Source organism: Diadema setosum, chromosome 22 (genome assembly GCF_964275005.1).
Source record: "Diadema setosum chromosome 22, eeDiaSeto1, whole genome shotgun sequence".
In the NCBI taxonomy this organism is placed as follows: domain Eukaryota; kingdom Metazoa; phylum Echinodermata; class Echinoidea; order Diadematoida; family Diadematidae; genus Diadema; species Diadema setosum.
The window spans coordinates 17964642-17987764 of NC_092706.1; positions in this window are offsets into that span (position 1 = coordinate 17964642).

Here is a 23123-nt window from a genome sequence, read left to right on the forward strand (position 1 = left end):
ACGATATCCACTTTACATTTTGTTTTTCATGTGACTAGCATACCTTATTTCTTGAAAACTGGTGAAACTTTTCTTTCTTATAGCTTTCTTATTTCTAAGAAACTTATATTGCTGTGTCTGTTGTAATTAACTCACTTCATAGAGAGATTCTGAATATGGAGTGCCTTTTTTTCCCAATGGATTAACCTTCCCCATTCTCCTTGAGGATGGATTAAATGACTTGACATTTAGGTCGAGAACACATTGTTGACTCAGGACTTACACGTTTATGAGACATAAGATTACATTGCCACGTCATAAAACAATGCTACACCAATCCAAAGCCGTAAGATGATTAAAACAGGTGAGGTACTCCATCACAGTAATCATACATATCTTAATTTCTCATGTTTCCGACTCTGACATTGGACTACAGAGGTTATAATGATTCCAAAATGTTGCAGTCGTCAATGAAATGTGCATCTTTGATAACAATAAAGGGCTGGTTTAAAAAACAAAAGAAACAATTTAAGGTGCTTTAAATGATTAAAATGATCGAATAGGTGGAGTGACTCATAAAAATGATATCCAAAAATGCCTGCCCCATACTGTTTTCAAACTTCAATGGTGCGTGTTTTATTGTTTGTTTTTGTCTAAAATTTATGCCCCTTCATTGTGTGATCGTCTATCACGTTAAGCATGATGAAACTGCACATTGTTATACATGTACCAGTCTGAAGGAGACAAAATATAATCTCATAAACAAGATTCCATACAAAAAAAGTGTTTATTTTGAATCATAGTGACATGAATGATTGTAGACACTCAATTAATTATAATTACCTTCTCACAAGAGCGAGCTGTGGTGGAAGGAATAATCTTACCTTCTATTCTTTGGTTGCTGGTGTATGTGTGTAGTTCATCCTCAAGTAGATCGACTTGTCTCTGCGATGTCAAGGGGAGAATAAGGTGATATTTATTTATAATTTGACCAATGATTCACATTTATAACAATTGGTATTCATATCTTGATGTTATGAAATAGACTTGAACATTTATTGTAATACTATCTACTACTTTTTGTTTAATTGCATAGATTCTCGAATTTTTCTTCTCACTCCATTTCATCAATGAGAGAGTTGAGGTAAGTATTACCCATTATATCTGAACGGCAACGATATCCCTGATTCGATTCCAAAAACAATCATAAGATTAGAATCATATCATCATGCAGGCATAGACAGAAAAGAAAGATATTTATCATGTCTTCATAATCCTCATTGCCAGGTGAGTGCCATCGTGACTAACAGATACAAGTACAGACATTATCAACGTGATATTTTACTGTATAACCAATTATGACCACGGTCATTTAAACACAACACAAAACAAAATGAAAAGGGAAGTTATATCTGCAACAAGTCCTTAAAATGGGGGTCATCATCAAATCAATAAAATGTTTCTCTCCGTACCCCTCAAGCGCTTTGACAGAAACCTGACAAAAGTGCGAGATCATATCAATAACGAAAAACATGCACCCAACCGGGGAATCATTATCGAGGAAATGCCCTGTTTCGAAAAGGGGAGGGGCCTTTTCAACTGATCTATGGGGAAACCCCCGGAAGGGTTGACGCTACATCCGGCGTTGACGTCATCGCGACGGCTCGGTATGGAAAGGAAAGGGAGTTTTGTTTTAGACAGTCATTGCACTGTATATAAACAAGTGTGTGCAAGAAATTGTAATCTTCATTTGTTACAACAACATCAGCATACAGTGTAGCTCAACCTTCAGCCGTTCATACTGTTGGAATCCTCATATTCTCTAATACATGGTGTGAACAACATCACAAGAGACATGAAAACTAATCCTTGTGAAAAAACAGGGTGACCTCACAAGTAATGTCTGAGGCTGTATGAAAGATAACAAAATTCTGAAGGCTCACTTCTTCTTTTTCTTCATTTGTTGATTTCTAATCCTCCTTTCCGATATGTCATGTCAATATGTAACCAGATGCACAGTGCCTGCAGATGACATATTTTGATATCAGAACAAAGTGTTACGAGTTTTAGAACACGATGGTATAAGTAGCAACGTATCACAGCAAGGTGTGTCGGTAATTAGTCCTCTGGCAATGCCATTTGCGCTTGACAACTGCTTGATGGCTAACTTTATCATGCTTATGTCGTATAAGTAAAGAAATCAATTCATTTATTGAACCTGTGCAAACGACAGATCCTATCCTATCTGTAAGAGTTCGCATTAGTCACGCTGCCAGGGAAAGCAATGCCCAAGAACAGAAGTAAAAAACACAAGCTGACCTCTCAAAATGGCGGATCTGGATGGTTGAAAGACATAATCAATTTCTACATAGGTTTGATGCAATAGTATTTTGTTTCATTGATTGCCCACCAAAAGTACAATATTTGCTGTCGTGTACTACCTTTAAGGTCTGGACGATAATAAGAACAGACAAGGTCTTTTATTCGGCACACCTTTACCGGTTTACCTTGAAAAGAGTGTTGGCGTAGCATGAAAAGTCTCGGCGGTCGTCTCGGCAGAGCGTTTGACACCGCACAGCCAGCCGAGCGAGACCGGCAACTTCCCACACCCAAATAATCCTATCGCCCTCTATCTTTCCCACTCGTTAACACGTACATTTAACCTATTCACTTTTATTGCCTCATTACAAAGACAAGCAATTCTTCTTTTCAACGTTATATCCTTCTTTTCTCTATAATATATGATGCATCACCTACAGCAATGCACATAGAGCTACGAGAAATACTTTGATAGCTCCAACGTGTTAAGAAACCACACGAAAGATACTTCCAATACTCATTTCAAAATTCTTGAAGTAAAGAAAGGAGATGTTATTTGAAATGTTATACATGTGCAAGTACGTTTAAACAACATTAACTATCATAGCTACGCTTCTCTTCAGTATAATAAGGAAATAACTAACTAGTTCCGTCTTACAAAGATGAGCAAAATAAGGTTAAAAAAACACCCATATTCTACTTTTTCTTTCACATTGTTTGTACTATGCACCTCTAGCATCTCTCGCTGACCAGTGCAGCCCTGGAATCCAGACATTGGAGGAAACCATGACAACCATCACATATCCAAGAACGTGGTATAGTTAGTATGACAATGTCAAAAATAACAAATCTAAACGAATTCCTTGAAATGCAACGCCAATAACTATACCAACACATGCATGGTATGGAACGATGCTACCAGGCCCTCCAATAGTACAAAATTTATATTTTTTGGTCGTGGCAATGAGAGTTTTGTTTTTAGACTCGTAAGAGGAATAGGGAATAGAAATTTAGCGCAAACTTGTGAACTATGTACGTGCTCGATGTAGTCAACTACTTCGGCAAGCCATTGCTATATAGGTCCTACCTGAGTTCGACGGAGTATGCAGCGTATACTTATCATTACATGTGGCAAGTCAGAGTTTCAAAGAAAAAAAAACTACCTTTCGTGGTGGTGAACAACAACAGCCATTCAAGTAACGTTCTGTTTTCATTGCATGTTTAGTTTCTCTTCCAGTTACATTAAGACAGAGGGTCAGTGTACTCCTACATGTTTGAAATATTGTGAAACATCCGCAAACTGAGGCTCGATCACTTTGCCTATTTACATACGGGTAAATCCTCCTGATGTTTGAAAATAAGCATTTCTATTGGCATAGCCTCCAAATTAGTGATAAACAGATAAAAAAGCCTAATGATATCTAAACTTACTCAATTACGTGACTCACAAGAACATTCTTTGATGTGTAAAATTACTGTAATCGTTCGTTTTATCTGCCAAAATTCTTGTTACGAAGACAGTATACAATGATAATTGCCCAAATCGTAAGTGACTGACGAGAAGAACTATAGAACGAGCTATTTCTCTTATGATGAAGCTCTCAAGGAAAGCAGGAATTTGATGCTACGTGAAGTGAATCACACTAAGCGAGGCTTTGATTACGCTAAACGCCTCAATTACCTGCTCGAGTCAAATTATTCGTGTGTCATCCTCCGCACTTTCGACACTTTGATTGATGCGTATTGTCCTTATTTTTTTTTTCCTTATTGCACGCATAAATGCCTGTGGAACCCATCCTTCCCTCCACCCATGACCTATATAGATGAGAGTATAGAGTATACCTTGCCACAGGGACATCGCAAGAGGAATTTCTCAGCGTTCGGGAAAGAATCACTAAAAAAGAATGGAGGTCGATCTTCCGCATCTTTTGGCACAGCGATGCCCACTGTCTCGAGACAGTGGGTAGCCTGCACCAAAGGAAAGGCAGGGAAAGGATTGCCCCTCCAATGGATGTACACCTGCCGATCACCCCTCCCCTCCCCTCTCCATCTCTAGCTGCACCCCTTTCAGGAGGGATATCATCATTCATAGGCATTGTTTAACAATGTGACGACTTTGACCTGCACAATCCTACATGCTCCTAGTTGTCCCTCTGGTACCGTGTAAAGAAAATGAAACGGTGAAAAGTGTGGTTTAAACCATCGTCAAAGGCCTCAAAAAGTTAAAATTAGTCACGCAAGAGACCGGATTTCCACCAAGTATCAGAATAGACTACTTCACAAATAGTGTACTAGAATGCTGATAGTCATATCAAAGAACCTTGACATTGATGATATAATTTCACAAACATTGTTGTTTAAATCATCAAAATACAGCAAAGTCATGTAAGTTCGATTTTTTTTTTTCCGGGGGGGGGGGGGTGGTGTTAACTCTTTTTGTAACAGGGACTTCGGACAACGTGTAAAACATTCAGGAGTTTTCTGTGCCAACCGGCGCTAAACATAGATCATTTTCTACTCGCAGAGAACATTTTCAGTTTCCGAAATCCCTTCAATGGGAAAGTCTAACATGCAGTTTCTTCAATGCTAACAATGGTTATGTAAGCACAAGTATCAAAGAAACAAGAATGAGAACAAGGTTTCTTCAGGACCCTTGGCACAATATTTCTACATCTGAATAGTCAGCAAATAGCAGTGTAATGACAGTCGAATGAGTAAAATATCATTGAAATGGGGTTCATTCTCAACGTCTTAATTTTTTTAATGTAGGATGGTTTATGCTGCAATCGTTGCACAAATGTTGCAATGATCTAGCCTAGGCACAGCCATTTATCTGTAATGCTTTTGTGGTTTGTGGATATATCTCAACAGAAAAAAAAATAGAAGATGGATGGCAACATAGGTCTTATACAGCAACCGAAGATAGAAATACGGTATATATACATGGTGTCTGGCATGGCATGCATGGAAGGCTGCGGAAACCACACTTCTGCCTATAGTGACTTCTGTCAATAAGAACTATCACATTAGCATGCAGTATAAACACGAACATTGTCCGATACCACTGAAGTGCGACTTCTCTACTTTGCCTGTGTGAACCGTGTATGAAAATCTTTTGACTCTGTCGTTGTTCGGAAACCTTGACTTTAAGCTTTACGATTAAAAAAAAAAGAAAAGAAAAGAAAAAAGACAAAGACTATGAAACGTCAATACACGCGCAGTCCAGTGTCGGGGATTTTTTCATTATTTCCCAGAAGATTACATGTTGGCAATAATGATGACATTTGTAATTACGACGCGCGCGCGCGCACACACACACACACACATACATATGTGTGTGAGTGTGTGCATCAGTCAATTTACATACATGTTCCCAAAGATTGTTTTCCATGATATATATTTTTGAATCAATAGTCGACTTATTGTAATATCAAATTGGTGCACTTGTGTTGTCATGATGACAAAACCAATCATCATACCCCAACACTAAGACTGCACTGCGGCTCGTCGGGCCTCTCATTCATTCGATAAGCGCGCTCATCATGAATCGACACGGTCGATGAATCCGCCTTTGAACACACTCAGTGAACTCTGTCAACCTTCGAGGTACTTCCCAATTTATTGCTTTCAGATGATCGACGTTTTTCAAAGTGCGATCATTTTAGAGGTAGCAGTTATCATTTTGCAGGGCACCATGAATATGTTTATATCTCGGCGAGCTTCAAAGTGACCGGTCATGTAATCTACAGATCAAAACATTGTTATCGAGAAAAAGTTACAATGAGACATTCATCGCTAAAACTGGTAGACGCGGCACGAACCCGGGGACAATGAAAGAAATGGGTCGACTTCCATCGCTTAACATGACGCATTCAATTCGGATGCTATACAGTTGTTCTCTTCACACAAGGACTGGTCAGAAATCGAGAAGGTTTAGAAGAAGAGACTAACACATTATTTTAAGTGCAGTAAATACTTTTGTTCCTCCATGAAAATGGTTTCATTGTTGAGTTTCAAAATTGTCTTAATGTATTTCTAACTTTAAAAGGATTATCAATCTCTTTAGACGTTTGCATGTGGCAGAAACTGTATATTCCTTGCAAGGTGATTTGTTTTTGCTCATAGATGATGGCTGAAGTTGTGGAGGTTAGACGATATTGACTGATGTCAAATGATACCAATAGATGATAGAAGTGGCATTTACAGACACATAATACGCATACATCCATGTACATGAATCGACAATCAGTATGAGCTTAGACCGTCCTAAGAGACATACGTAAGACATGGTAAGAATAGACTGAACGCACGGCGCTCCTAATGGGGTGCACGTCACGAGTCCGACACCCACGAGTCATACAGCCTATGAGCTATAGCCCAGGAGCTCGACATCAAGTAAGACAGGCCTAAGAGCTATACGGTCCACCAGATCGACACTAGGCTAATAAGGCCCATGAGCTCGACACTAGGCAAACAGAGCCGACGGCCCTGACACTAGGCAGGAAAACAAAAAATACCCACGGAACCGACATTGCATCACGGGGCTTTACGCAGTATCGGTCTCGTGGGCCTTTTTTGCCAAGAGTCTTGTAGGCCTTGTCTGCGTAGTGTCAGGTTCATGGGCCTTATTTGCATTTGTGTCGAGCTAGTTGGCCTTTTTTCTCCTCGTGTCAAGCTCATGGGCAGTATGACTCATGGGCTGCATGACTCATGAGCTGCATTACTCATGGATTTTTTTTTTCATGGGCCGCATGACTCGTGGGTGTCGAGTTCGTGGGATGACCCCCTCCCCCTTGCATGTGGATCATGGTGAACGATGATCTCAAAACATTTGACTCAATTAAGACGTCTATGAATATACGGAACAAACAACACACGAAACCATTGTACCCGGACCATGGAACCCTCTTTTGTTTAGACATTTTAAAACAGTGCCTTAGGATCTGTGTCTCATTCCATCGGGCAACACTAGCTTCAAGCGGAAAAGCCACATCGAGTCACAAACGGGTCGCACAAGCTTTGGGAATCTTACTCCTATCATATCATATTTAAGTGAAATCATATTATGGACCACATTATTAATTGAACTCCAGTTTTAGTTCTATAGAGTGGAAAGGAGAAAACTAATTAATTCGATGAAAATTATCACGAGATGGGTAGACGTAACGGTGATCTGCTTCGGGAGTGATTAAGAAATCAGGACCTATCGCCAAACTTTAATTATTGCAGGGCGTGTAAGCACACTCTCCCTTTCCTCTCCCTTTAAACATCCGTCCCCCGCTCTCTTTTGTATCTGTCGTCTGACTTTCTTTCTATAACTCGCTCAGAGCTACCGATGCTGCAGATTATATAAGTTTACTATATGGGTATAGGCTGTGAATTCATCACCCATCCCTTCTCATTTCACGCATTCTCATATTCATTATCTCCTTTTGCATCCGGAGAATTGAAGTGATAATGAAGGGATTATGCTTGCTTTTTGACAAGAAAATCAGTAGCACGGCTTGGTAGTGATTTCTTGCGCGTGGGTCTAGAATGACAACGACTTTTGAGAGAAAGATGTGCTTGGATCTTCGTCTGGCATAGCTGATGTCTTTGATGTAGGTACAAACTGGTCATGATTCCTAGGGAACGGCGGGAGGCATATTTCGTTTCATAGTTTGTGGATTTAATCCGCGTTGAATAAAAGACATCTGGATCACGGAGGATATCACTGATTGTTGATGATAGTTCGGCATTACTTTCCAGATAATATGTGACGAATGATGGGTTGGTCACAAATAACTTACTGATTACAAAAGATGTAAAAAGGTAAATGTAGTTCGGCGACCAAATACCTATCAATTTCACGACCGTCTTTTGCCTGGAAAGAAATCTAAGCAAAAGAAAGAGACAGAGAGAAGGAGAGAGAGAAAGAGAGAGAGAGAGAGAGAGAGGGAGAGAGAGGAGGGGGAAGGGAAGGGGAAGGGAATGGCTTGCATAGGATTTCACTTGTATTATTCATGTTCGTGTGTTAAGTACTTGAAATCAATCGGGTTAATTCCCGATGTGTTCGAGGCACGCGTTATCTCTTTGCTGTTATCAATTATTTAGGCCTTTGTTCTTATTGTGTGTGTGGTTTTTTTTTTTGTTTTTTTTTTGTTTTTGTTTTTTGTTTTTGCTGAGCTTCTGACATTTTTCGTTTTTATCACCTCACAAAGGTTAAAGTCGGTCTTCTCACCTCCCCGGTTTAATGCACTGATTTCCTTTACATTAATAGTTTAACGATCCGGAATCATGTCAATTAATCAATGAATTCATTACATTAGTTCCCCTTCCATTAAGGTAAGATGTGACCTTTTTCTCCAGTCAGCTGTCGGCTTTTACCACCACATAGTGTTAACGAAAGATAGCATTTGGTGTCACAGTATTGTGCGTCACACTTAGGATTTCATTGCCTCTGGATTTGGCAGGGAGCAAATAAACATAACAGCAGAACTTTCTTTGGCACCCTTACAATCAACGATGACATTAGTGTGTGTATGTTGCACCCAGGAAATGGTCTGATTCATTACCCATGCCACGTAACAACGGTGATTTCGAATGTCAAATCATTGGGGTACAATACGCGTGGTTAGCTCTGGTGTAATCCATGACTTATGTCAAGATGCATAGTGTCAATTCTCTTCGCGACTACCATGATGATTTTGCAAAAGAGAATTGCTGTCTTTGACCATCATTCAAAGGGATGACATAAAGAAAATAAAAATGTCACCGAATGGGCGTCATTGTGGACCCAGGGAAGATAAAACGCATCTAACAAATGGTCTGAACATATGTTGAGCATCTTATTGAACTGTCTATATAATGTCTGCGGGGATTACAGGAGTTTAAGAGGGATCATGTCGACCATATGTCGACTGTTTCTTTGCATGTTGTTCGACAGTGAGCGGAACAGATGTGCTCAAGGCTTATGTTTGGATGTTAGCCCCAGTTTGACGGTTTCAAAGGGGATCACAGTGGAGGGAGGTCCATGAAAAACATGAAGTAACATATTACAGCATCTGAGGTATTACCAAGTGGAGGTTATTTTTTAGAATATAAGCAAGTCCTGATAGACACACCCAGAATTAAAGAGAGACCTGTTCTAGACACACACATAGACATACAGAAAACTTATTTATATAGGAAACCCGAGCCTAATTGCTGCAATAACAGAAGTTGGAGAGATAGTCTTAAAAACGAACAAACCAAGCAGATGTTGACTGCATATCTGGGAAAACTAATTTTTTACAGACGTTGATATCATATACCTCGCAACACTCTAACACTAATATCTAAAAAGGTAAAAGTTGTGCCTAATAATCATACAAATACAACTATAAGAGACAACTGATGCAGCATTTTCAAATCACTTTCTTGAAAATTCGTTAGAATATCTCGTTTGCAGGTTTTGGGTAGTCACAGCGACGCCATATCACGAGACACATATTTCACAAAACACATTCATCCCAACATGGGAACGCGTCATTCATGTTACAGTATCGTTCCATCGACAGATAGTAATCACCAAGACCAACGGAGTTCTGAACTTTTCGGATTCCTTTAATAATGAACGTGCTAGCTGCCCTTAACCCGTTGAGGACGGACTGATTTTGCTATAACGCGCATTTCCCATAGACACCTGCGCGAGTACAAGTATACTGGGGACTCGTCTTCAACGGGCTAAATGCCTGGTGGGGTAAACTTGTCAACTGGAAACCATTCTAGAAGAAGGATGATTTGCGTTGACTTTTAGTACAGCGGGGTTGTGAAGAAACTTTGTACAATATGTCGTTTATGAAAATGAAACTATAATTCCCTTGATATCGTCACCTAAATAAAAGGAGAGTGCAACGTCCTCAAACATCGTCCGAGAAAATACAACCCAAGAACTTGAGCATCTCATAACAACTCCAATATCCTTCAAGATATTATACATAAGTGTAACGTATGTGTCGGTCTGTTACCTTGAAATTATTTCAATTGGGCAGGAATTATATACGACATGGCGATTTATCTTGATGTCAGCTGAAAGCTATCTGCGATGTACCATATTCAAGTTCTGACCAAACACGCAGAGATCCTCATGTCCTCATATTATCATTCTTGCTGATTAAACCCAGTTTATGTTGAGATGAAGCTTGCGTCATTATAGGGCTAGAAATGTGCTCTTGATTTGATATGACTTCTAGTGACAACATTCTTCCTCCTGGATGTATCATGTATCTTTAAGTATACTTATTGCATACAATTAGGCCTCAACTTAATTCTACGACGTTTCTGCATTGCAATGAAGTTGTTTATTAAGTACACTGTGAGAAAATATGCACGTCCATTTATATATCAAAGGTATATGTATAATTATAAATATTATGTATGCTGTAAACATACACGTATATACATACTGAGAATGACAAAGATACAAAAATGACGAGTCTACTAAGTTGAATAGTAAAGGAATGGAATATAATTAGTTAAATGAAGACATTCATTTGGCGTTGCGTTACTTCTTTTATATTTTCATTTCTATGTATACATTCATACAGCATGTTGCAACTGAAGTGATTTATCATGGACACTTAAACTATCGTGAGTAGTGGTTTTGGAGAGGAAAAGATGTACTACCAAACAACAACAGCAATTATCTAAACCTAGAAATAGAAACGTAATATAAGTATACTATAAGATATAGTTAATACATACAGCCGGACTATTTTGGTCTCTGGCAGAGTATACCATTTTTAAAGCAAAACGTGTCTGGCAATCTATAAAAAAAAAATCGACTGATCCTTTAAACATGTCACATTATTCGATAGAAAGTCAAACCACAATGATAACGTGAAGGCGGACTCTAGCATATATAAACTGGATTGATGAAATAAATTGTTAAAAGAACAGACTGGCAGGTCAATCAAATCAATTTACTTCTCATATTGATGCCAAAAACTAACCACTAATGTCACTCATGAAATTGGAAGTGTTTGATAGAGAGTGAGACTACTTCGGTCTGTATAGAGGAAATGATTTAACGCGCTGATCATTACTACTTGAGTGGCATTCCACACTTGATTAGGTTGCGGTTTTACAATGATTATTCACATATTTGATTTCAGCGATCATTAATTCAGAACTGACTCACTCATATCTCACGTTACAGATGGCCCGCGTTGATACATATGACGCGCGTGTGAGTGTGAGTGTGTATGTCCGTCTGGTTGAAATGGCTGTAAATTTCAGAATACCGAATTACAAGCAATAACCCTTTTGGATATCCTCCAGAATCTATCTAATTTCACCTGAAAATGTAATTTCTTATCAGCTAATATTGCATGTGCCAGATGAGTTATGCGTTAACCTATAAGAACTTCATGGCTCTCGCGACTTTCCTCCATCATTCCTTGAGATGTCATCCGCAGCCGTGACGTAACAGATCCAATTTTGTCAGATAAATGTTACGATGCGACGGCGATCTGAATACTGTAATGCGCCTGCAGAGCAGATTGTCACTCTACGAGCCCAATTTCTGTCCGAGATAAATTTGAAACGGGGAATTCGGAAACTACCTTCCACAAATCACAGTATGACGGGTAGAAGTGTAGTCTATTCTGAGCATCTCTTTCAACACACACACATCGGTACGTGTCTCGGTAAGTAGATTAGTTGTAACTTCACCATCATTGACTTCACTTACAACAATTAACCCGCTGAGTACTAGCAGATGTTCCTAGAACGCGCATCCCCCCATAGACATCTGCTCAAGTGTGCTCGGGACTAGTCTTCAAGGGGTTAAAATCAACGTTTAGTTGTAGAAACGTTTGGAAGTTAAAATTCGACGTAACTGGTTGCCGCACCACTCGTAATCAATGATGGCAAATATTCTTGTGTTCTTATTTTATTTTCGGGTGGTCACTGTATATATTATATATACTATATTTTCTTTTGAATACCATCTTTTGCAATAAAAAAAACCCAAAACAAAACAAATCTTCGAATATAATCATGACGAATCTGGATTGCGGGAATCTGAAACATACATAAACATACGGTGACAAGTCACAAAGAGGACTTCGCAGCCTCGGAGTTCTAATAGAGCAGAACCTAACTTTTTCTTTAATCACCGCTTCACCAGCAGGCCCAGATTTCCGTTTTTAGGAGCTACCCTAGGAAGGCACACCGAGGGTCGTCTTTGGCACGCGGGCTAACGAGATGAGATTTAATGAACTGTAAAATGTGTTAATGCGGTTTGACTCGGTATTGAGCAATTGTCTAATTTTCGTCCGGTGCTTTTTAATCGTGCATTGCGTATCATTCTCATGTCTCGATGACGGGCACGTTACCATCCCATTGTCTTGGTTGCAAATAAAAAGTGGCCTTTTTATCGGCTACAGTCTGTTGCACATTGCAATCAGAATGATAAGCTTAAACAAATACGCGTGGTTATGTAAGGTATGTGAATATAAAGAGAGGCTGATACTAGACAAATGCCTGTGGTTGGTGGAGGCGCGATATAATTCTATAGCACTGATCCAAAATTATTTCTGAAGTCATATTCCCATTCAAATGTCAAATATTGCAACAAAGCTGTAAAATTCCAATTGTGAAGTGCCAAAAGTAAGTGGGATGGATGACAGCCTAAGCCGGAAATAATGCATAAGCTGAGGAATGTGCTTCATTTATTCCACCTGCCACTCTTGTCAATCTTTCTGATACTGCCTGCGTCTGTTTTTTTTTTCTCTCGACCGAACAGTGCTATCAATTATGAATATGTATATAATTATGTGTATTATATGTTTATGTGCATATTATCGTGTGATGAATGTTGTTTTCGGCATGAATATGAATTTATGCAGATATTCAACTTTAAGTGCACGTGTAAATTTGGATTCATTTATCCCTAAAAATTCGCCATTTGTAAAGAGAATCAAACCTAGCTTATTTCACACTCTTTTCCCAGAAAGGGATGAAAGCTGAAATCAATGCACGTCAATTTCGTGTCTGTGTATCAATTAAATATCAGACCTTTACGAAGTCTTTTGTGCTTCAAATTAGCAGATTAATCACCATAATTGAGTAGTCCGTGAATTTGATATAGGATAGTATGTCTTGTCTTCATGATATACATACTTACTCATTTTGTTGTTAATGAATAAGATACCTTTGGCCTAGTCTCATGCACTGAATGACAATTCAACAATAGGTTGACATCATTTCGTTTTCTCAAATCCTGAATAACTGATACATCGTGACCTGCGAGACTCAAAGTGAGCGATTCCATTACATTATTTTTAAAGAAAAACAATCTTGTATCGATCGGAGGGGGATGCGTTTTGACGTTTCTGAACTTAATGTTACAATTTACTAAATGTAATTCTGTAACCTTCATGTACACTTCTTCAGCAGAACAGCAAAAGCAGGTGACATTATCAGGACGAAATTTGTTTCAGTCTATATCAAAATTGAATTAAAATGGCGGCGAGTCCCTTTCAAATTACTGCGCGTCACTTGCTATGTAGCCGAAGAAGGTAAAGGTCAAAGCTATCATCTTGGGACTCGACCACGAATTAGAGATGAAACCTTGAAATCAGGAATGGGAGGAGTGTGATGCAGGAAGAGCAAAGGAAACAAATGACGATCTTTTGGTGACAAATAGCTCACTGACTACCGTAGCAAGACAAGCAGTGGGTGTGAGGCAAAGGTTTGAAGTAAAGATGTAGACTTGTTCGGTTCAGCTTAGACTTCAGACAGTTCATACCACCAGGACAACATCACTGTTCTTCTAAATAATATCGACGAAACATTGCAGATATTCGTTCTCTTTCACTGATTTCTACTAGGCTAGAGTCTTCTTATATCAAACGTAAAAAGATCCATTCAAAAACTGATTGTAAGGTGCCCTATAAATTTGTCCTTAAAGGCTCTCCATCTTCCAAAGCCAGAGGTTCCTTCGCTCAGTCGCTCGCTGATCAAATCAGGGTTACCATTTGTGGCAACCGACGCGCAGTTCTCTATTCACACCTTTTCTTGTCAGGTCTTTTATTTTCATTCATTTCCATTCCCATTCCCCTTGTGATATGCCTTTTTAGGTCATGGGTTGGAATTGTATACGCTAATTTCATTATTGTCGCACGTATGAGTTACATTACACTACGTTTTGAATCGTTGACGAAATGTCAAATTGCGTTTTGTGCAATTGTTGTGTCATTCGATTCAGCGCTGATCGTGAAACCCCGTCCAGAAATATCATTTTCGACCATTAATGCGGAGAAACTCCCACTGATATTGTATTCCATGACACAAGAAAGCCATGGTTACTGCTGGAAAAGACCGAAAACAGGTCACCTAAATATCGCGATGTTGCAGAGCGAGATCCAACGATCCAACCTTGCTCTTCTCAGCAGGCATACGACCCCGACACGCAACTCTTGCTTTCGACCCATCCTAGCAAAATGTTATACCTGGCATTTTTTTCCCCGACAGTTGCACTTGCTCAGAGTAGTTGCGGCTGCCAAATAGACCTTCACCTTGACGTGCGGTCCTTTCTTCTTCTCGCCTTCTCTCCCTCTCATTTTCTCTGTGATTTATAACAGAAAAATTAACTCTACAATCTAAGTTCAATTCTTTTAGACAGGTATAATGACAATCCCTTGTCGAAAATTTGTGTGCGCAATCTATAAGAGAGTTGAAAGAAAATGCCGAAGTTGTGGTGTCACGGAATAGTCTACTGCAAATGTTATATTTGATTTTGATTTGATTTTGATTATATTTCTGAATTTATGGAATGAAAAAGTAACTATCTAGGGACTAAGTAAATTTTTACTTACCGACAAAAACGCCTATAAGCAATTTGATCGTCAGACGTGCATCGGTCTATCTTTAAGAGTCACGTCGGTAAAATAAATGTTATGTTTCTTATTTTGTGTGACCACCATTTAGGTCCAATGGCAGTCTCAAAAGTGTTCCGCGTATCAGCTTTGTGAATAAAACTGATATCCAGCTTGAACAACAAACAAACAAACAAACAAACAAACAAACAAACAAGCAAGCAAGCAAGCAAACCGAACGCAATTTACCTTCAACGCACTTTAGTGTATTTTCTTTACGTTCGTCTTCAACTGCCTTTCATTTGCCTTCAGTCTTATTTTCATTTTCTTCTTTATCAATGAAAATTGTGCATGCTTATATTATATAACCGAATGTGTGAATGCCCGTCATCTACGTAATTCTCTTCGTTGGTCCAAGCAAAGATCACACCAGTCATACCAGTAGCTCACTCTGGTGTCCATGTATAGTATCAGTCTGGTTATTAATACCTATCCATCCACCATACGTGTATCTACATCTGATAGTTTCAAGTTTCAAGTTTCAAGTTTTATTTTTTATTAAACCAATTCATTAAACATTTGACATTTTAATGAATGGTTTGGGACCCCAAAAGAAGCAGAGCTTGTAAAAAAGGGGTCCCGGATAAACATATAAAACAAAACATACTAAAGTTTAAGCATATTAACAAGAAGTATAATAGTAACATATTAACATAGGACAGATGCAACACAAGCACACATACACACGCACATACACACACACATTCAATCACACAAACACGTGTCACAAAAACGCTCATGCACATACATGTAGTTCACATGAAATTGCAGAAAGATACTTTCTATTTTACTATACTTTTAAATTCAGCTTCCCTGATCAATTCTTGTTTTGCAAATTTCCCTCAAGATAGATGCGACATGTATATACGTTTAAAGTTGGATAGTGTTGAGGCTGACCTAATTCTCAATGGCAAATTATTCCATTCTCTAATGCAAACATATACGAATGAATTTTGGGCAGTTTGAGTTCTTACAAAGGGTTGATGAATGAGATTACTTTTACGCGTATTATAAGCATGAACGGTAGAATTTAACACAAACGCATCCTTCATGAAAGATTTCGGATCACCTTGTGTCTTAAACATAAAAATCAAGCAACTCAAGATAACTAATTTTTCAAATGGCAAAATATGAAGTTGAATAAATAATGGCAAACTTGGACTTCTATAGTTTGAATTTGTAATATACCTTACAGTTTTTTTTCTGAAGAACAATCAACTTATCTATATGAGTCTTATAAGTATTTCCCCAAGCTACATTACAGTACATTAAATGATGCATAACTATGGCATTATACAGAGTAATTAAGGTTTCTTTTGGTAAATAGAGACGTAACTTTAGTACAGACGTAACTGACGTGGTCTTTCCATGATAAATATTCATCGACTATAACGCCTAGGAATCGCACACTATGGCTTCGTTCAATCTGGTTACCGCCTATTACCAGTGGAACAATATCATTTTGGATTCTTTTCCCTCTCAATCTAAATACAACATATTGAGATTTATAGTATTCAATAATAGTTTATTACAACAAAACCATTCAAATATATTACCAATTTCATCATTTACAGAGTTTATTAAGGGTAACAAATAGTTGTGGTGAGCAAGTAAGCAAGTGTCGTCTGCAAAAAGCGAATAAGTAAACAAGCTAGATGAATTGATAATGTCATTAATATAAATAAGGAACAATAAAGGGCCTAGGACTGAGCCCTGTGGAACACCACATGTTACTTGCCTCGACTGTGATTTAACTCCATTTACCGTCACATATTGCTGTCTATTTTGCAAGTAATCTTTTAACCAAGCTAAAGCTACCCCACGAATACCATAATGCTCAAGCTTACACAGGAGTATCGAATGGTCAATAGTATCAAAAGCCTTCGACAAATCTAAAAATATGCCAATACAATACATGCCACTATCAATAGCATTAATGACAGTATTCACTAAATTCAAGACACCCATGCTCGTGGAACATTTTTTCCGAAAACCAAATTGTTGTGGAATCAAAACACTATATGATTGAAGATAATCATCCAATCTTTTATACACAATTTTTTCAAGGATCTTTGAGAAAATGGGCAACAAAGCAATTGGTCTATAATTTTCTATACATTTGTTATCATTCTTTTTAAATACAGGGATTACATTTGCTAATTTCAATTTTTGTGGAACAATTTCTTGTGAAAGAGACTTGTTGAAAATATCACACAAGGGATCAGCAATATACTGTATACAACTCTTTACAACCATTGGAGATACATCATCTGACCCACATGATTTTGATGGGTTTAGGGCAGTAGCAAATTTTATAATTTCATGAACAGATGTTGGAGTAAAATACAATGATGAGGAGTGACTTTGCACAGATAAGTATTCTAGAAATGAACTTTTGGCAGCAGGTATATCATTGGTTATCTTTGAGGGCAAATCAATAAAATATTTATGAAAATATTCAGCTTTATATAAATCTGACTGAAGTGTAATGCCGTTATGGTACATTTCACTCGGAATTAATGGTTTCTTCCCTCTCCCTAATAATTCATTTATGTGATACCATGTCTTCTTAATATCATATTGTGTTGACCGAAAAACATTATCATAATATCTCTTTTTGCTCTGTCGAACAGCAGAAGTCAACAAATTTTTATGTACCACATACTTTTTAAAGTTTGCATCACTTCGATCTTTAATAAACCTAGAGTACAACTTATGCTTCTGATTAATAGATTTCAGGAGGCCTGGGGTAATCCATGGTTTTCTACATTTTTTCTTTGACTTCATCTCAACTAAAGGAAAAATTGAATCATATAATATCAAAAAGTATCAATAAACTGTTCATAAGAGTCATTAGCATCATACAAATTATACAAACAAGACCAATTAACGTCAGATAACTTTTGCTTAAAAACATTAATCTTCTCTTCATTAATAACACGCCGAAATATTTTACCTTTGCTGTTAACAGCTGTAACAGCATCACCTTTATTGATGCTAAAAATGGGCATATGGTCAGAAAAATCTGAGCACAGAATACCAGAATGAAAATGGTCTTTAACACAGTTTGTAAAGATATTATCAATTAAGGTTGCGGTTGAAGACGTAACACGAGTTGGTTTATTAATTAGGGAGAATAGACCATATGAAGTCACAAAGTCAACAAAATCTTTAACTTTATTATCTACATTAATATTCAATAAATTTACATTAAAGTCGCACATAATATATATTCATATGACGCTCTCGCTCCATCACTGGTTATCACTGGTGCAAATTTTCCCCTGTATTTTCTAGCATGCTTTGCTCCAATGTCAACTCATGTGAGCTACGGTCGAACCCTCTTCTTATTACTGCACTCGATGACTCAAACTGAAATATCAATTGTGATGTGTGTAAAGCTAAGCAGATTTTGATGGCTGATACGTTTTGTTCAGCGTACTACGTCTTTGGCATCTGGGCATGCTGACAGACCCACGTCAATCGTCGCCGTCAGTGCTCAGCTATGAAATGATATCATATATCATATAGCATGGCATTCCCATGGGCTTCCACCCGCTGACCGACGAAATCTATGCGGTCTGTCAATTATCAGTCAGTGAGGGAGTTTCACTTATGTTACAAATTTACCAAACAAGTTTTCCTCTTCTACACAGGGGCAAGTGCTGACGTGTTGACAGCAAATGTCGACGTACGGCGTGTGATCGAAGCGGTGATCATTTCGTAGCCGATCCTCATTAGTTTGCATATTATGATTTGCGTCTATTTGATTCAATTTCATAAAGTTCGACGGGCTGTGAGACAATACAAACTGTACTTCGTGCCAATCTGGACTGGTAAATAGAGCTCGTGCTTATTGCAGCACAACTAGTATATTTTGTTTCCAAGATGGAGCTTGACAGTGTCTCACTCTTATAGAAAAGGACTGTCGATGCTACAGATCATTTCGTGGGATGGAGAACCCTCATTTTGTCAATTCAACACTGGATAAATGACGCTTTGAAATAAAAAAGATAGAGATTTGGAAAGGCTTATGAAGAATATAATAATCATCACCTCTCAGAGATTCTTGTGAAGAAAGGAAGGTTGGAAGATAAATTTGCTCTTGGTGACGTCAGATAAAAAAAAAAGAAGATGTTTGGAGCATCGAAAGAAAGAAAAATATAATACTGTTAGATTCTTTTTTCCGCACGTCGCTGCCAAATGCATCCCCAACCCCACACTTATTAGAACTTTGGCAACGACAGAAAAGAAGATTTACCAAGCACTACTGCCTTCTGGCGCGCTTTCGCCGAGGTTGCAGACATGTAGCTCATACCATGGCAGAGAACACATTACTAATTATTGCAGATATTGTAACATCTCACTCCCTTTCCGTACCGGAGAGAACGTCGTTCAACACCCCGCCTACTCCACCCTGGTGTCGGGTGTAACCTCACTCTCTTTGGGAAGGGTGTAGCGAAGGGGTGGGAACCTAGCAAGGGGAAGTCGGTGTCTTCCCGACTGAACCCAGTGTCATCACCATCGGAGGGCTACTAGCTGTCAGTTTCTTCTGATTGAAAACAAGATTTCATAGCTGCTGCAGAGGTTTCTTCATGTTTCAGCTTATTCTTACACACCTACTTTACTACAAATACTGTGAGCTCTACTAATTAAAAAGTGCAGCTGCTACTAGTACTTTTGCTGCCACCACAACTTACACCATTTCTATTGAATTTCTACTAAATGCATGGACCTAATAATGAAATTAACATTTGTATTTCTCATTATTCGTGGAAATGTACATACCATGGTAATTTCACCACAATGGCAACAGGTATATGACACGGCTACATCCGCATCTGCTGCTGGAAATGACAGCTTGACAAGGCCTACCGTTCTTTCTACTGTACTGTTATTACATAATCATGGAAATCCTGATCTCACGGGAAAAAATACAAACTTCGAGAGAGGTATAGGGAAAAGGAAGTCTGTACATGTGATATCTACGATTTTTTGGTTTGTTTGCAATGTTTGTTGGTCCGTTTGTCTGCTACTCGACCTGTTCTTGAACCGCAAAACCTGTCAGTATACATCATGAAACCAGCAGACCTCAACACCGCCTTTGTCTCCTAATAATGAGAGCTGTCTCATCCTGGTGGGTGTCCGTGATTTCCCTCCGAATATTTCGAATTCCTCCACAAAATTCCTTCCCTTTGTGTTCCTATTTAAACAATACCGCGCCAAACCTACAGCATAAAATACAGTGATGCGATTGAGCCGGCTCTGTGTTAGCTATAGTTCACAATCTCGTTTTGATATTGTGGCATAAGTCATCATTAATTGCAGGCTAGATTTGCAAAATGAATTTTCAGAGCAATGCGCATCAATTTTAGAATAAAAGGTCTAAAATGGTATGAATGACGTAATAGTCTGTGAGACGACAATCAGTCTTGGTTATGGTAATGAATCAAGTCAAGTGATTTTATTTCCACATAAAGTTATACAAAGCAATATACATAACGCTTACATGAGTACATGATATTTGAAGGAACTTTGAATCACGTAAGTTTCAACAAAACATGAATACAATAGGCCTAATAGTAATATCAACTTTGTGTGCGATATCCCAAACGTCCTAATATACTTTCATTTTCCACATTCATAAATTCCAATAATCATAATCATTATTAGAAGCATATATTTAGGTTCATTTGAGTTCCAGATAAGTGACGACTTTCACGTGGGTCATAATGTGATGCGTATTTCAATTATTTCCTGCTTATTTTGATTGAGTCAGCCCTTCATTTTCACAAACAGCACTTATTCTTTGCTCTATGTGCCCTGTAAATCCATATTACTCTTTATGATGAGATATACTCTATACATCCATCTATGCCACCTTCAATTCCCCTCAAGATGCCTAAGATATACAGGACAGTATTTTGTGAATAGGAGTGGGCGTCTTTTTACTGTCATAAATGAATCATAATTTTTAACACAGTACACTATTCTTTTGGATGAAACGTAATTCTTTTTAGCAGGAAATTTCTTTGTACGCCTTTTTACCAATAGAGGTGACGAAATGGAACCGCTTTTGTGATCGTCGGACGGTGCATGGGTAGGACTGACGAAGAATTCGGAACGATAGTCACATTGTACTGGCAAGTGTAAATGTCATTGCCCTGTAGATTTTGTCAAGGTTTCTTTTGTGTCATTCCAGTCGACTCTGTGCAAATTCACACGGAGTGTAAAAAAATCTTATTAACGTTGACAACTCTATGCACGGGGTTCTAAAATGTGATATTCACTGTAGGAATGATAAGAAATTATGTAAATGAACAACTTGTAGTTGAATCCTTATGTAACAGAGCCAATCAAGCTACTGTTCCTTCCATATAGGTTTAGTGCATAATAGGGCTACATAGAATTGTATGAAATGTCTCAGAGTCACCATCAGAATAGACCTTGAATCTGAAATTCTTTACTCTACTAAATAAACATATCACTTCCATACCACCTTCTTATCTGTAATCTTTCCGAGCTGCATAATGTGCATAGTCTTTTGTCACTTTATGGTTTGATTTTGTTACTGATGTTTTTCTTTCAACAGTACATAAAGAATTATAATGCATCAAAGTGGCAAAGGCTTCTATTAAGTATCTATATACAATTAAATTTCTTTTTTTTTCTTTGACATAATCATATACATCTCCAATGTAAATTAAAACTTGTTTGCGGTTTGATAAAAATTATTTGAGCTATTAAAAAAAAAACTGATACATGCAAAATACATCTCAACTTAGACAATAATTATACAACTGAATGGAAAAGACGAAGTGAGAAGTTAATCATGACTGTTTATAATTCAAACGCTCAGTATTCAGCTACAATGTATTTGCTTCTTTAGCCTTTGTTAAAGGCCCTTTCGTCGTAGTTATTGTGAGAAAATTTGAGCGCGTGATTTTCGGAGCTAACAAAAGCGTTGATGGCCTTTGAAAGAGGATATTGCTCCCTGCGATCGACAATGAGGGTTGAGAATACATTACTGGGGTCTTGTTGATAGGTTAGGCAGGCCTCGGGCAAACCTTCGCTATTGGGTTTGACACCCTTCTCTGAAAGAAATACACATGAAATGCACTGTGGGGATAAACTGGTTTTGTACTCCTGAAACTTTATGGCTATGACAACTGAGCAAACTCTTCTTTCATGTCTGGTTTCATGAAGACATGATGGAAAGGTGTATGTTTCAATAGAGTTCAACGACCTCGGATCTAGATCTGTCTAGAGAGATTGCGCATATATTTTCTAACGCGGAGTTGTGGTTTGTCGGTGACATAAGTAGAGGTGACAGGTCTTTTTACGAGTTTAGGGTATCATGGACTCGCTCAGGAACACTTCTTAGAAATAACTATGGACATGATGTACAGAGCGTGGATTCCAGTGCTAAAGTAAGAAAGAGCAGGTGTATGTTGTCACATGTTTTCAATAAAACAATTTACAGATATCTAAATCACTAGATATGTTTAGATATATCAGTGGTAATCTACTCTTATTACCCTTTTTTCACCTACTATTCTTCCTCGTTTTACTATTTGCTAAGAAATGGTGGCAGGAAACCATTGATTCTCAAAATGTTATGAACAAATGAAATTCATCGTGCGAGTCTTTCAATAATCATGATGGGAATCAAATTACACGGGTCTGTATCAATGTGGATTGTGCTGATCGCATTATCCATCGATCACACGTTTGCTCTCGACCAATGCGTGCCATGGGGAGAGGTGCAGAGGCCATCGTTATCTCTTGTCAGTGTTCATGTTGACTGCCCACATGTGACAACACGATGAAAGTTCCACGTGAGTTCGGGCTCATTAAAACGCCGATTCGCTGCTCCGCAACCTTCACAAGTTACAGTCTGTGTATCATCGGAATTTCATTCCA